Source organism: Nicotiana attenuata, chromosome 10 (genome assembly GCF_001879085.1).
Source record: "Nicotiana attenuata strain UT chromosome 10, NIATTr2, whole genome shotgun sequence".
Classification (NCBI taxonomy): domain Eukaryota; kingdom Viridiplantae; phylum Streptophyta; class Magnoliopsida; order Solanales; family Solanaceae; genus Nicotiana; species Nicotiana attenuata.
In genome coordinates, this window is record NC_031998.1 from 23,019,020 (window position 1) to 23,035,702 (window position 16,683).

Consider the following 16,683-nt stretch of genomic DNA (forward strand, 5'->3'; position numbering starts at 1 on the left):
TTCGACGTCGTTTCTTCAAGTATAAATGGTACCACATTGATAAATGCGCTCCAATGTCTGTTTTGATTGAAGCATTAGATCCATCTCGTAATTATGGAGCCATAGCAAAAAGAATCGTCGAATTTTGACATCGTATGAGGATTTTATGGTTATTTTACTAATAATTGGGTTGCCTGATTTTCAAATAAATTACAAAATTGCCTCTGACTTCGTATTTAAAAATCTACACTATTTCCAAATATTGAAACCAACATATCTCCTTCATTATAAGGTCAAATGGAGTGATTCAAAATCCTAACTTGATTGAAATTTCACAAGGAATCCATTGAAGGCATCAAAAGCAAGTTTCGGCAATCTTTTGGCACAAAAAATGAGGTGTAACAGTGGGATAAAATACTTAATATAGGTTTATTCATTTGGTCATATTTTAAATTGGGGAGCTCAGATTTGGGCAATTTTTGGAGGCGATTCACCATATGGATTAGGGTATGTATTCTATACTGGATTTTGGTTATATTTCATGATTCCATCCTCGTTTTAGCATTTGATTGATGAATTAAAAGTGAAATTTGGGGGTGTTGTCTAAGATTTTATTAAGTTATTTTTTGTGTTTTGAATATCGATTTGGAGTTGGATCTGAGTGAAATTAGTATGGTTGGACTCGTAATTAAATGGATTGTCTGATTTTGTATGTTTTGTCGGGTTCCGAGGCGCGGGCCCCGGGTTGACTTTTTGGTCTATTTTGGGATTTTGATTAAAGATTCGACCTTTGTTGATTGGGTTTGTTTCCTTTGGCATTAGTAGATGTATTTGAGTTGCTTTTGGCTAGTTTCGAGCCATTCGGAGGTCGGTAGCTTGAGATGGCTTTTTTGGAGCATCGTTTGGCTTGTTGGGTATTGGATTTGGCTTGTTCAAGGTAAGTAACACTTCTAAACTTGGTGCTAAGGTTATGAAACCCTAGATTACGTATTATGTGTTTGGTGTTGAGGTGATGCACATGCTTGGTGACGGGCGCATGGGCGTGCGCCTTGTGAATTGTGACTCCATCATTTTTCTGGTACTGTGTAGTTACCTAATCTTATCTGTAACCACGAAATCTCTACGTACTAGAGCTATTGAACTGTGATCCATGTTAGAAACCATGTCTAGGCTTCATGCTTATTCTATTGGGACCCGCTGAGGTCATTTCTGCTGTTGAGTTATTTGCTTACATTGCAATTTCATACTCAGTCATGTTCATTAATTTCATATCATATCTCTATCTCTGTTGCTATTTGTTGACACATCATATCATCATTTTTGGGCTAGTTTCATGGCATTGTGAGCCCGCGAGACTGGAGAGATTTTGATGGTTGAGTGAGGCCGAGGGCCTGAGTGGGGAGTGATATTATGGGATAGGGCTGTACGCCGCAGCATGTTTATTGATTTATGCTGGGATCTGGCTTATTATGGTGCTTGGGCTGAAGGAGCCCCTCTGACTTTGCACACACCCCCAATGAGCACAGTTGATCTATATTAAGGGATGGATCTTCCCTGGGCATGGATCTAGCCCGAATCATTTATATTTGGGGATGGATCTTCCCCGGGCTGGATTGGCCTTATATAGTACTGAGTGACCGACTTCCAGTTGACATATATATATATATATATATATATATATATATATATATATATATATATATGGGATGGGTCATCCCTGGGCTGGATTGGCCATATACAGTATTGAGTGACTGAGCATGTCGAGTGATTGAGCATGATGAGTGGAAAGTGTGAGACAGCGAGATTGAGTACTCTAAGAGTGTGACTACATGAGTTCATCTCTGAGATACATTGCATTTGACATGCAGACTTGGCATACAGGCATAGAGATGCATTTTCCTCGTGTTGTGTGGTATCACGTCATTCATGACTTCTCACGTATTGACATATAGGCATAGAGATGCATTTTCCTCATGACTTTTGAAAATGAAACAATTACATGTTGAAAGCTTTTTTGGGAAAATTACAGTTTTCAAACATACTCATATTTTTGGCAATTTCGGTAAAGGATTTGGGTTTCACTAATATACTTGAAAAGTAGGCCTATTTTTCTGGAACTGTGAACAAGCTGAGCATTTTCCACAATGATCTTTTGGTTCCACATATTCTGCGCCTCGAACTTGAACAGAATGGCATCTCTTTTGAAATCCCCCTTGTACTGGACCATGTTGGAAACCCCAGGTATGACCTATTTTCTTCCCACTTGCCTCATTACCCTTATGGGAGCATAAGGATAGATGCCTCACAACCCGATCAGTACCAGATGAGTAGTCCCCCTTGACCTGATGATGAACTCACTGTTAGGAAACCATTCGAATATCCAATATACCTACTCGTCTGTTAGATTGCTGAAGAAACACACCCATATTACAGCATTTTCAGGCTATGCCAACCAGTTCGGGATAAACGTCATTTTCTTTGGGTGGTGGTTGGCTATGTAGTCATTTAGCAGCCTTCGCAGAAGCTCTTGACGATACTCTCCCTTCTAAAAGTGTTCCACCAACCAGACTTGTAGTAACAAATTACAACCCTCAAAGTGTCCAAATCCCTGTTTGCACCGATCTAGAGCGCGGTACATCTCAGCTAAGATGATAGGGATGATGGTATAAGTTTGCCCCTCGATGCCCTCTATCAAGGTCCTGACGACCATGACTAGGCGAGTATGAACCCTTCCTCCCTTCATTGGAAAGATCAACAACCCCAAGAAGTAGACGACGAACACATAAACTCGGCGGTGCGTCCAACCCAAGGAAGTAATGGCGAGTTCGTCATGGTGAAGACAATACGACTTGGTATGCCCATAATGCTCGTAAAGGAATTCAAAAGGGATGTATGATTTCTTCAGACAGAGCAGCTCATCATTCTTCTTAAATCCCATCATCTTTAGAAAACCACGGGGAATGCAATTTTTTGTGCAAGTAATCCCAGACTATCCCATGGCAACTTGGCGAAGCCTCCTATTTATTCTAGGAGAGGAGTCATTTCTATGTTGCCAAATCGGAAAACAGCTCCTTTCTCATCCCAAAACCTGGTAGCGGCCTCAATCAATTCTCTATTTTGTCGAATGTTTGGCAGGGATGGAAGGTCACCAAGTACTTTTATCACATGATTTTTGTCGCAAGGTGCAAGGTCTTTCCCCTAGTCAAGTAGCAACGGTGGTGATGGGTTTTCAGTATTTTATGTTTTGATGATCTAACAAACTTAGGCATGAAAAGCTAGATAGAGCACCTGGCGCACAGGTGTCCATGCCTAAGTTTGTCATCATCAAAAAGGGGAAAATTAATGGGTTTTCAATATTTTATATTTTGATGATCTAACAAACTTAGGCATGAAAAACTAGATAGAGCACCTGGCGCACAGGACATACATTTCATGCGAACTAATCGAAGCCTGAAAATCAGCAAAAGGAGAAACACCACAGGGACCTAATGATCTGGCTCTTTAGGGTCCTCCGACATAAGCAAGTCAGTGACTGTACGCAATCAAGATAAAGAGGAACACAACAGGGAATTGTTGCTTCAGGGTTCTCTGACAAAAAGTACAAGTCAAGTACACAGCTGGAACGTGACAGAAGAAAGTGACCATCTGGCAACTATTACAGAAGAGGAACACAACTAGGACCTGGTCTGTTGGTGTGTCCTGACAGGAAGTACAAAGCCCACTATCTAACTGGAACGCAACTGCCCAGAAGTGGATGTGCAGACTGTGCAGCAGTCACTTCTCACTAGGAAGAAGTACACCAAGAGTTGACATCACTATCCATTGTGATATCTTTTGTGATAAAACAACCTGGTGCAAGACACACTTCTGGCGTGCATCCAGTGATATTCTCTCCAGCATAACAAAGTTCATCTAGCATTGAAGTCACTAGTGTGTCAAGAACAAGAAGACAACTCCACTAAGGATCAGTTTCTAACAGGTACGTCCATAGTTGAGTTGTAATCTTGTTAATTGTTCTACGTTGTAATTCCTAGTTTGCTTTTTAGAAGCGTTGTCTTAGGACCAAACCAAATTCGTAAACTTTAGAATTTATGTTGTGACTAGGAATAGTCATAAGTTAAATCATCTGTAACTAGGAGAGTTGTAGAGTGGCTTGTGGTAGTGCATCACAAGTTAGTTTGAAGTCTTTGCAAAAGGGAGTTTGCAAAGTGTCTTGTAATAGGTAGATTACAAGTTAGTTGAGTTTAAAGCCTACAGGTGTAGGTCGTGGTTTTTTTATCCCCTTGTGTGGGATATTTCCACGTAGAAAATATCTGGCCTTCTTTACTTTCAGTCCTTGCTGCATTCTACGTATCAGTCTCATAGAGGACCAGGTACTCTATAGCTTGGTGAACTCACATAAGTCAACAATTAGTATCAGAGCAGGTTTCTACTATCAGGCTAACACCTAGGAGGAATCCTCAATGGCTGCTCCACCAAGCTTTGAAGAAGGACAATCAACCTATAGACCTCCCAGATTCAATGGTCAATACTACGGCTGGTGGAAGACCAGGATGCATGATTTCATTATGACAGAAGATTCAGAGCTGTGGTACATTAGATGTGATGGTCCACATGTTCCCATGAAGAAGATTGAAGAAATAGGGCATATGGTGCTGAAAGGAAGAAGAGAGTACAACGACATTGACAGAAAAGTTGTAGAAAAGAACTACCGTGCCAAGAAAATCCTGATGTGTGGCATAGGACCTGATGAGTACAACAGAGTCTCAGCTTGTGAAACTGCCAATGAAATATAGGAGGCGTTGCAAACCGCTCATGAAGGAACCACTCAGGTCTAACAATCCAAGATTAACATGCTCACCACAGAATATGAACTCTTTAGGATGAAGGATGATGAATCTATACAAGATATGCACACTAGATTCACCTCCATCATAAATGAGCTTCATTCACTTGGAGATGTCATTCCTAGAAATAAGCTCGTAAGGAAAATCCTCAGTATCCTACCTGGGTCTTGGGAAAGTAAGGTAAATGCCATCACGGAAGCTAAAGATCTACAGACTCTGACCATGGATGAGATGATTGGTAATCAGAAAACTTACGAGATGAAAAGGAAGAAAGACAGTGAAAGAAGAGAGCCCAAGAAGGAAAAGAACCTGGTGCTTAAAGCTGAATAGAGTGATTCAAGTGATGAAGATAGTGACATGGCCTATATTACTAAGAGATTTCAAAAATTGGTTCGAAGAAATGGTGGCATACAAAAGTGGGGCAGTTCAAGTAAAACAAGGAACAACGATCTCTGTCATGGATGTGGAAAGTCAGGGCATTTTATCAAAGATGCCCACTTGCGAAACAGGAGCAGTACAAGCAAAATCCTGACAAGGCAGGAAAAAGGAACCTGGTTCCAGAGAAAAGATTCAATCGAAAAAGTGTTGCAGACAATATTGTTAAGCAGGCCCTTGCTGCTTGGGGAGAATCCTCAAGTGAATCCCAAAGGGAATCATATGCAGAAATCAGTTCCCTGTTGGCAGTGGAAACTAAAGCAACGAAGTACGACTCACTGTTCGAGCTAATGGCTCACTTGGATGATGATGATGATGAAGAAGATGAAGACGACGAGGTAAGCTTCCGGGATGTTCAGAGAAATCTGAAATCCTATTCTTCCAAGAAGCTAAGGTCTTTATCAAATGTCTTAATTGATACCTATTATAGCCTTATAAACGATAAGGAGACCCTCACAATAGAACCAGGAGAGGCAGAGCAATCTAGAGATGATCTAGTGGTATGTGTAGTAGACCGAGATGAGACCATGGCTAATCTTGAAATAGAGAAAGAGGCCTTGAATGAAAGAATAACCAGTGTGGAAAATGAGAGAGACGACCTGATTGTAGTAGTTGTGGATCTAAAAGAAACAATAGAAGGCCTTAACAATGAGAAACACGCCCTAGAAGAAAAAGTTGCATCTGCTAAAGAGGAAAGGGATGACATGTTAGCAATATGCGCTGATCTAGAGGAAACCATTGAGGGACTCAATAGAGAACATAGGAATGTAAGTCTTGGGAAAGGGAAGGAAGTAGCCAGTGAGTCGCACATCTTGCTGGAAAAGGAGTTAACTGTTGTAAAAACTAGTCTTTGCAGTGAACTCAAGAAAAATCAGCAACTCCAAGCTGAGTTGGAGAAAGAATAAAATGATCTTGAAAAATCCTTGAAGTGGACCTGGTCCTCATATGTTGTTACTGCCATGTATATCAACAATAGTGTGAACGAGCAGGGCATCGGGTTTCAAAGGGAGAAAACTCCCTACAACCCACACAGCAAGTATGTAACTGTACCTGATAACTGGCTATGTGCCCACTGCGGAAACAATGGGCATTTTAAAGAAAATTGTCAGGCCAGGGTTCAGTCTGTTCAGAAAAACAAAGTGTTCACTGATAGAGTGACTACTAGCAAAGGACCAGGTACCACTCGTAAAAAGCGGATGCTGCCTACGTGGACTAGGAAAACTCTCATTCATCCTTTTTATAATAACATATGAGCATGTGCAGGGAGCAGTGAGAGGAAGCAGACTGCGATAGACTATGGATAGTGAATGCCTAAAGCAGGCAGCTGAAAATATCATGAAATGCTTCTCACTGTAAGTCCTGCAGGAAGGGAATGTATCCTTGAGAAGAAAGTAAAGGGTACATTCTCTGTGAATAAAAAGGCAGAAAGGTTCCCTTGGGACTCGAATAGGAAAAGACGAAACTGGAAAATGAAGCATGGATAGTGCTCGTCGCCTATGGAATCAGCAAAAAGGTTCTGGAAAAAGGGAATGAACATTGCTCTCTACTGGAGAACAAGTGTCGAACCAGGTCCTTCCTAAATTAAAACTCGCCAGGAACCGCCAATTGGAAGAAAATGCCTTGCCCCTGACAACAGGAAGGATCAACTTGGGAAGCACAATGCAAACAGACGAATGAAGGAATCCCTCTGGGGAACAACCCACAAAACAAGGTCAAAAGGTCTCCAACAAATGAAACACTAAATGGCAGGAGATGCTCATGGGGAAATATCTGAGGCTTCAAATCAGGAGGATATTAAAGTAAGAAAGATGAAGGAGACTGTCAAAAGACAACGCAACAGCATTCTCCGTGTCGCACAAAGAACCTGGTACGTTACTGGCTACCAATGAAGCTGAAGGAAGAAGTAAAGATGCAGCTCATGGCACTACACAAACAGCAGAATCAAATGAACCTCCATATTTCTATCCTCAACCAACTTCTGTCTCAAATTGGAAAACCAAAGTGCACCTGTGATAATTCATGCCTCATCTTCTGGGAGACAAGGAAGCAAAACAAAATGACCTCATCAACAACTGGAGAAAAATTTAAAGGGTGAGATCATCCTCTGAGAATCAATATGAAGGAAGGATTGATCGATGGAAATCACTACAGAACCGAACACCAAACTCCAGATATCGGCAACAAAGCCTCAAGAAGTGAACATTCCGGAGAAATCAAGGAGAAGATGGAGTCACAGGAATCTAATGAACAACCCGATCTTCAATCTGCTGGTTGTGTAAGAGGCCATCAAGTAAAAGTAGCTAAAGTGTTTTCTGACCAAGCCTAACTCACATCAATACCGTTGTAGGTAAACACACTTGACGATCATAGATGTTAAAAGTATGGCTATAAACTGCGAAAGGGGAGCTGCTAAAACCTTGTTCAAAAGACTGCTCTGACATCAGGTTCTAGTATTTCAAGTTAATAAGTAATGTGCTTATTATGCATGCCCTCTTAAAATAAAATAAAAAAAAATTTGTTAACAAAATTAATTCAAATGCCACATAATCCGAATTTTCAGCATCTGTGTGTCATGTCTTGTCTTTTAAATCCTTCATCCTCTCTGCACGGTAACACTTTCCCACAAACCTACCGCCATTTTTAAAACTATTCAGAACCTGTTTCGCTCACCACTCATCCTTAGCCCTTCTTCCAATAAAACCTTCTTTTTCTCTCGAGGCAAGTCGTGAACCTTCATCTATTCTGTACAGCTGAGATCTTCTCTTCGTCTCTCTCTACACTCGTATATCAAGTATTCATCTAATGACGATCGAAAAATCATCTTATTCTCCCACCATTGACATCGCTCCCACTTCGTCATTATTTTTGAAATCATCCCCAGAGCGCCATTATTTCACACCTTCTATCACCTTACCTACTCCTGGTCCCTCCACCACTCCTGCAGTTTTTCCATTCCTGATAAATCCTGTTAACCATTATTTTGAAAATCCTATGTCTAGTCAATCATGCGATCTCATCAAAGATCACACAGGTAGTTGTACTCCTCAAGTATTAGAAGTTCCGAAGGATGATCCTGACCAGTATTTGCCTCAGTGACTCTCAAGGATTCACCAGAAAAGGAAGCAACTCATAACATTATGGCTATAGCTACTGAGAGTGTGATAAATGAAGGAGCATATCTCTCATCTGAGTACTAGGGGGAAGAAATTCCATTCCTAGGAGATGTAAGAACTATAGCACTCCTCGAGTCATTAGCTCATGAGATACTCTCAGAAAAAACTTCTGATGAACCTGATTCTCTTCCATGCAAACCCACTCCTGCACCTTCCGTTCACTCCAAGCTCTTAAAGTCTTCCTCCAAATCACTCACTATCAGGTCACTACAGCAAGAGAGTTCTAAGTCCTCGTTTCAGAAAAATAAGAGGAGTGTCAAGACAAGGAAAAAGAGGAAAATGAATCCAAAGGATTTCATCAAAAGAGTGTCAATAAACCAAGTAGATCAAGATGCTTCCAAGGAACCTGGTTCCTCGGTACAACAATCTATGACAATTCAACAGTTTATGAATAGGGTCATTGATGGAATTGTTGAGAAACAGAAAGGGCCATCTGTGAGGTACAGTAGCAAGTCTAAACGGAGTCTAGCTGAGCTATTTATGTCTGAAGACAATACTGTGGGAATGGCAAGCTAGAAAGGAAAGTCCGATGAAGGGTCTAGCAAACAAAAGGAGGAAATAGTTAAGGAACCTGGTACAATAAGGTCTACTACCCGTGATACTGGTCTTTGGCAACAGAGATTAAGAACTCAGAAAGTGTTGTGGGGTCATATATTTGATCCAGCAATTTTGGAGATGACGGGGATGAGACAAATTCTGGAGATTCTAGAATTTCAACAATGGGAACACTTGTTTGAAGAGAGAATGCCTCTGGTGTACGAAGATGCAGTACAAACTTTTTACGCATCTCTTTTCACTGTTGAGGGGGATCACATTTGTGCGCTTGTAAATGGAGTAGACATTGTACTCGACGCTTCGACGTTGGGGAAGATTCTCAAAATTCAGTGTAAAGGTATGATCTCAGTTAAGGGTGTCTGTGGAATAAACTTTTGGAGAGCCATCATGAAAGAACAAGGTATTCAACAGGGGGAACAGGTGCATAAGAAGGTTTTGCTTCCTGAGTACCAGCTTCTCTTTGAGCTGGTCAATAAAATGCTCTTACCCTGCTCTGAAAGGCACTCTATTGCTACAAGATCGGACGTGGTGCTGATGGAAGCACTCGATGAGTTTGTCCCAGTCAATCTGCCTGCAATCATGATAGACCATATGCAGAAGGTGGCAAATTTCAAGGGTGGAAATCATGGGTTACCTTATGGATTTCTCCTCACTCAGGTGTTCAGATTCTATAAGGTCCCCTTGGGGAATCCCAGAGTGGGCACACACAAGCAGACCTTCTCTAAGACCACTCTAGAAGAATGTGAATGTATTGAAAAGGTTGGTGGAAGCATCTCGACCATCTCTCAGCTAATCAATGCTCAAAATGTAGCCTCTGAAGAGATAAGAAGGCTGAGGGCTCAAAATGCCATACTGGAAACTCAGCTCAGTCAAGCAGTTAATGGACCTGATTCTGTACTTGCATAGATTACATGACTAACAAAGGAAAATGAGAGACTTCGGGCTCAATTACTTGAAGAACAATTGTCCGCAAATGCTAGACAGGACCTGGTTCTCAAAACCATGGCTCTCTCTTCTTCCAAGCCTTGTTCCTTTAGTACCCCTAGGTTCTTCCTCGTGTCAAACTACTTTTGCTCCAATCTCCTGTGGCTGCTGTTTTACTTTTGTTTGCATGTTTTTGTCATGATGGCATGTTGTACTTGACCATTACTACTCCTGAATTACTCAGTCCACTGTAAACATAAATGAAACAGCTTCCTTTTTGTTGCTTGTACAATCCTATGTTCCTTTGGCTTCTCTTTTCTGTCATGTTGTGTGCACATATGTGGCATGAGCCAGCTGTGTTAGACTTCTTTATGCTTCTTATCTGCTGGTGCTCTTCTTTATTTCTATCCTTTTTAATGATGCCAAAAGGGGGAAGAACGATTAGATTAAGGGGGAACTTAAGTGTGATGGAGCTTAGATTAAGGGGGAACTTAAGTGTGATGGAGCTTAGATTAAGGGGGAACTACCGGCATCTCATCTGGTTATTTTTGCTCTAAACAAATAGTGTCCATGCCTAAGTTTGTCATCATCAAAAAGGGGGAAATTGATGGGTTTTCAGTATTTTATGTTTTGATGATCTAACAAACTTAGGCATAAAAAATCAGATAGACCACCTGGCGCACAGGACATACGTTTCATGCGAACTAATCGAAGCCTGAAAATCAGCAAAAGGAGAAACACAACAGGGACCTGATGATTTGGCTCTTTAGGGTTCTCCGACATAAGCAAGTCAGAGACTGTACGCAATCAAGATAAAGAGGAACACAACAGGGACCTGCTACTTCAAGGTTCTCTGACAAAAAGTACAAGTCAAGTACACAGCTGGAATATGACAGAAGAAAGTGACCATCTGGCAACTATTACAGAAGAGGAACACAACTAGGACCTGGCCTGGTTGTGTGTCCTGATAGGAAGTACAAAGCCCACTATCCAGCCGGAACGCAACTGCCTAGAAGTGGATGTGCAGACTCTGCAGCAGTCACTTCTCACTGGGAAGAAGTACACCAAGATTTGACAACACTATCCGTTGTTATATCTTTTGTGATAAAACAACCTGGTGGAAGACACACTTCTGGCATGCATTCAGTGATATTCTCTCAAGAATAACAATGTTCATCTAGCATTGAAGTCACTGGTGTGTCAAGAACAAGAAGACAACTCTACTAAGGATCAGTTTCTAACAGAGTCTTATGTACGTCCATAGTTGAGTTGTAATCTTGTTAATTGTTCTACATTGTAATTCCTAGTTGCTTTCTTAGAAGCGTTGTCTTAGGAATAAACCAAATTCGTAAACTTTAGAGTTTATGTTGTGACTAGGAATAGTCATAAGTTAAATCCTCTGTAACTAGGAGAGTTGTAGAGTGGCTTGTGGTGATGCATCATAAGTTAGTTTGATGTCTTTGCAAAAGGGAGTTTGCAAAGTGGCTTGTAATAGGTGGATTACAAGTTAGTTGAGTTTAAAGCCTACAGGTGTAGGTCGTGGTTTTTTTATCCCCTTGTGTGGGATTTTTCCACGTAGAAAATCTCATGCCTTCTTTACATTCTGTCCTTACTGCATTCTACGTATCAGTCTCATAGAGGACCAGGTACTCTATAGCTTGGTGAACTCACATAAGTCAACAGGTGGGATGTTTTGGACCATACCGAACCTGGGGATTTCATACTTCATTTTCTTCAAACAAACAAAAGTTAGCCCTTCCCCCTCCAGATTTGACTACTTTCATAATAATGATCAATACGTTGGCACATTTTCTCCAAGTAATTCACATAATATGATAGTGTCCATGGGGACTGTGGAAATCCCGTCGGACTTTGGACAAGGTTTATCTTAGCGGGTTGATACGTTAATAACACTTTAGCTCGTACTAGGTTTAGCATGATGCATGTACATTTGAAGTTTGAGTAGGGTTTCTAGAATGGTCTAGACAGGTACTCCCAAGTGAAAAACTTGAGAGGGAAACACACGGGACCGTTGACTGCACCACTGATCGATAGTCTACCACAAACAAGCACTTCCAATTTAAAAAGGGTAATTTTCCGAAGAGCGCGGACACTCATCAAGCGCCACTATGTTGATATTGGCACGAGTGGAGTATGATGTGGAGCATACTTTATGCAGGAATAAGAACACATTGCCAAGTATTTTCATGATAAAATATGTTAAAGCAGTAAAATATAAACAACAAAAGTAAACATGGAAAGAGAAGAGAATAAAGACAAAAGAAAGAAGTCAGTTTAGTTCAAAAAAATGTGTGAGAACGTAATGAAGCAGGTAAGGAAGTAGGGATGGGAAAGGCATGATATAGTAGTTTTAGACAAGGTGAAAAGAGATGGAGAGTGGTCACAACAAACAAAGGAGAATAGGGGAAGGGATGTGCATGTCGTAGCAAATTTTAATAAATAGAGGTGAATAGGGGAAGGGATGTGCATGTCATAGCAAATTTTAACAAATAGAGGTGAATAGGGGAAAGGATGTGTATGTCATAGAAAATTTAAATAGATAAAGGCGAATAAGTGAGGTGCATATAACAAAGAAATTAATCCACATCAGTCAAGTTCATTATGGTAAGAGCTTAAGTGTAAATCCCCAGCAGAGTCGCCATGCTGTCACGCCCCTTTTTCTCGCGAAAGCGGGTTTTGACACGTGACAACTCTTTTAAATGGGTATTAAAAGAGAAGAGTCACCACCTAACAATTTTAACGTGTGTTAGGGCACCCATTTGCAAATAACTCTGTTTGACTGTGGGTTCCAGCCTAGGTCCACAACTGTGGGTTCCAACCGAACTTTAAACTATGTGCATTATGTAACTACGCTAGGTTATCAAATAAATAAAGAGAGATTAGAAATTGAAAATTCTTATTAAAACATAAGAGAATCGATACCAATCTTAGTATGACTACAAGGATACAGCTAAGTTTGTCTATATTAAACGACTAAGTGTGGATGTTAGGTATGTAAAGGAGAAGGGGTCCTATGTTTTTAGCCTGAAGGATAACCTCGTGCAACATAAATAATACTTCGCAACTTCTCTTAGGCAGGAGTTGCTCATATTATTCAGCAAGCACAAACTATCATCTCCTGCTACCCGATTACTATGTTGAACTTGTTTGCTTAAAAGCGTTCTAATTCAATTCTACGTTGTACCCTATGCGTGCACTACCCGTCCCATGCCTATGGTCCCAGATGATTTGGACCTCTATTTGGGTGGTTCTAGATTTCACTTGGGATGCTTCAAATGATATAACTAGCGCTCATTCAAAAACATGTAGGACCACATATATGTACAATTAAAGGCTCAAGTTAACCTTCACACGTAAGCAACAATGCACGTGGACAGTTAGGCAGCAGACAATTTCAGACGCATTGGAGTCATTAAGTCCTATAGGCATAGTTTCTAGGTGATTCTGATTTCTAAGTATTATACAAGCAGTATGGCAACGTATAAGCAGATTAAAGCATTGCACATCCTATAGGCATGATTTCTAATTGATTCTCTTTTATGGCGTTGTATATGCAGCATTAAGCTAACAGATTTGGAAATTGAAGGTGTTATAGGTCCTATAGATGTAATCTCTACTTATTCGTATGAAGAAGCAGTAAAGCCATTTGAAAACTCAAAGTTTGCGACATTGATTTTATAAACATGCTATCTAAGATGAATAACCACATTCTATAGGCAAGATTTCTAACGATTGACCATTGAAACTGGTTGTATAAAACTTTATCCCTATAAGCATGTTTTCTAAGCCGGTGATAATATCCTATAGACAGGATTTCTATTAATGAAGCAGTACAGAAATGGCACAAAGTAGTTGATTAATTAATTAAGATCCTGTAGCCATAGTATCTAAATGGTCAGTACATTAAAGTAATAGAAGCAGTTGACCAATTGATTACTTGAAGTTCTATAGGCATGGTATGTAGTTAAGCAATGCATGTGTGTCACATCCTATAGGCATGATGTCTAAATGTACAGTAATAACATAGAAGCAACTATGACAAATACTAACATGTTTGATCAGTGTACAATTGAAGTATGCATGATTCCTATAGGCATGCTTTCTACACATGAAACCAAATAACATATAAGGAATGTTGAACAAATAATAAATAGACCACATAAATCCTATAGACAGGTTTTCTACACCTTGATGCAGATATTAGAATTTACCCTTTTTCCCTAATTTCACTAATTTACCCCATTATTCAGTTTACAAGTTATTACAGACCGTATTGAACAAAATTCCGGACCAATTACAATTATAGAATAACCCAGTAACCCATCAGGGCCTTCCAATATGCTCACAACTTCATACGGACAGCGGGCCTAAACATCAAATGCGAACATTGCATCTCAGACCTCCAGTACCAAAGCAGGTCTAACATACCAGGCCCAAATGAATGGCTTACTTAACCAAAAGGGTGCCCAATTCGGCGTTACAGGTGACAAAATACTCATGAAATTGATTAACAATTTTCATACATGATTCCTAAGTCTAACAACAATTCTAGCCAAACATATGAAATACAGATAATTTCACAAGGCGGATTCATGCTTGCAAATCTAAAGTAGCAGAATTGATCATCATCGGATAGTGAGCTATTCCAAAAGGTTTTCAAAAGTAAACTAATTCAAAATTAGCCTAAAGAGCCTTAGGCACAAGATTTAAGCATGACAATCTAATAAAGTCATAGACATGAATAAATAGAGCATAACCTTCTCATGAAAACTTTCAAGATGAAGGCTTAATGAACATAACATAACAGATTCAAGCAATCACTTAGTCGAGAATGAGAAAATTCAACCTGCCAAATATCAATTACAATACCGGATGACTTATAGTGAACAAAATATGTCACCTTCACATCAGACAAGCATCAAACATTATGCTAGTTGGTCACATATGTGGAAAAAGTGCTAGTTATGGTATCTACTCTAAAAGGTCTCGATTGATACTGAGGGGTACAAGGTTTAGCAAGTCAGGAACTCAGTAGGGTTACAAATAGCATGGGAAAAGGTCATAGCTAACAGGAGAATTCCACAAAGATAATAGGTTGGGCATGAATGTCTCAACAGGAATTAAAACACATTCTGGGCGTGAGATAGCTATCATGATAGTGCAGAGCAAAGCAACAAGCCAAACTTAGGAATAGCAACAACAATAAGCATTCGAGCACATACATTAGTAGGCAGGCTTAAGAAGGCAGATTCAAAGTAACAAATAGGCAAGTTCAACTACTAGAAGGCATAGAGCCTCAAGAAGAGCTTCAAAACATATAATGGCATGTTGATTTATACAAATTCTTAGAGGCATAGATGTGCAGAGCAGGAATACAAAGGGAATGAAATGAAATAACAACACTTATAGATACATTACCAGTTATAGAAGAACAAGTAAAAAAGAGGAGTAATTTCAGCAACACTTCAGTGTTAATAGCAAAACGAACAGTAGAACCCAGGAATCTTAGTGCATCAGAGTTCCTAAGGGTTTCGAATGAACCCCGGGCAGTGCTCTCATTGAGAAAAGTTCAAGAATTGAATTCCGGTGGCCTTTGGCTTTGATCCAGCCAAAAAATGGAACCTCAGAATAATATAAGACAAGAAAGAATAAGCGAACAATAGTATTTCTTTAGCGATTAGAGTCTGTTCAAAGGGGAAATTAGGGAAAGGTTTATATCATAGTCGAAATGAAACATCTAAACAAGGAAACACGGTAAATCAAACATAAATAATGAAGGGAGAGCATGAAGAATCGTTTACAAAATAAAATTAGAAAAAGAATCAAGCAAACCCTAATTTGACCTAAAGCAAAAATCAGTTGAAGATCTTGATAAATCGGACCCATATATCCTGGTAATGAGTGTATACAGATGAAATATTGTCCAAATCTCGAAGGTCTGGTGATGATTGTTCTTGATTTAGGACCGTGTACTTTCCAAATATAGGCAAGTATTATGTGATACCAATACCATGTAAATAACGGAGAGGTCGAGCATACATGGAAGGAAAATCATGAAGAGATTCCTTATTGGAACTAGAACTGGGAAAGATTGAGGAGGCGGCTATTAGGGTTTGAGAGGGGAAGAAGAGAGTAGGGAGGATTTAGGGGCGTCTATCTCTGAAGAATAGAGCTAGGGTTTGGGGCGGATATAACTAAAAAGGGCGGATAGTTTATGGTTTGTTGATCTCTAAGATAAACGACCAAGATTAAAAGAAGAACGGGGAGGGTCATGGGGACGGGTCCCGACCGGGTTAGAATTAGAGAGCTCGTCTGGTTTGGGCTGGGGACCTGGGTCAGGTGTTTGGGCCTTGATTTTTGTCCAAAAAACTCAAAAATTGGGCTATAAATTAAAAATGCACAAAAATAGTTAATAAACAATTTATAAAACTATTTAATAAATAATAAAATATTACTTCTACAACAAAGTAATTAAAAATAATAACTTAACATTATAAAAATATAAAAATACTATTTTAGCATAAATAATGTAAAAAAATATAATTATGCATGAATATAGGCTATTATTGCAAAATTATGTAAATAGCTTAAGAAAAACAAATATACTTTGCATAGAATAAAGTAAAATATTATGAAACACATATGTTAATGCAGATAATAACTTTGGATAATTACATTATCACAAAATAATTTAAAGGGACAATGTCACGACCCCAAATACCCCGGTCGTGATGGCGCCTATCACGGTA